The following is a 994-nucleotide window of genomic DNA, read 5'->3' as shown; positions in this document are numbered from 1 at the left end:
CCCCCGCCCTCCTCCCCTACCGTCCTCCTTCACACTCAGTCGTGGGTTTCAACTTCCTGACGCCTTCCAAACCCGCTATACTACCGCTATACTATCGCTCAATCTGCGGGGGACTCAGCTGTAGGCCTCTCCTGTCTCTACCAACAAAGTAACAAGTTTCTTTCCCTCCGACTTCTCAGGACCTTCAAGATAAAACACAGTGAGCTTAGAGGAGCACTTATTCCTTGCCAGTTTCTTCCAGTTGGTCGCCAAGGGTCTTTGGGTCTCTAAGGGTCTTTGGGTAATTCACCCTATTGGGGGGATCCTGCCTTGTGTGTTGCAGGGTGCAAGCAAAATCCGTGGTCCCTACTCACTAAACAGCAGTAGCACATCCTCCTGAGCAGAAACAACAAAACATGGGCCGGGGATTTAGCTCAGTGGTTCTGCCACCTGCCTCACCTAAGCGAAAGGTCCCAAGCTCAATCCCCAGTGCCAAAAATAGATAAATAACAAAACGTCCCCAGACACTGCCAGAAATCTCCTGAAGACAGCACTGCCACCAGCAAGAACCGCTATCTTACAGAGCAGAGCTGTCCAGTAGAAATAAGGGGTGGGATTAAAAGGTAAAACGAATGTTGCTGGGTGTGGCTCACACCCATGATCCCAGCACTCAAGAGACAGAGGCAAGAAGACTGCTCTGAGTTTGAGGCCAGCCTGGGTGACACAATTCAAGGCCACTTTGAACTGTGAGACTGTCCTTCATGCCTGGTGTTAACTGAGCTGTCGTGGCTGCCTCAATGTTGTGAAGTGTTTCAAAATGTTAGCTGGAGGATCGCTGTGAGTTCGAGACCAGCCTGGGCTACATACTGAGTTCCAGGTCAGTCTCAACTACATAGTGTCTCAAAACAAACAAACAAACAAAAAACTACAGGCATACACTCCTAATCGCAGCACTCTGGGAAGCTGAGACAGGACTGCAAATTCAGGACCAGCCTGAGCAATTTAGCAATTTAGC

Source organism: Fukomys damarensis, unplaced genomic scaffold (assembly GCF_012274545.1).
Source record: "Fukomys damarensis isolate Sample0158 unplaced genomic scaffold, DMR_v1.0_HiC HiC_scaffold_37, whole genome shotgun sequence".
In the NCBI taxonomy this organism is placed as follows: Eukaryota; Metazoa; Chordata; class Mammalia; order Rodentia; family Bathyergidae; genus Fukomys; species Fukomys damarensis.
Note: the sequence above shows the minus strand (reverse complement) of the source record.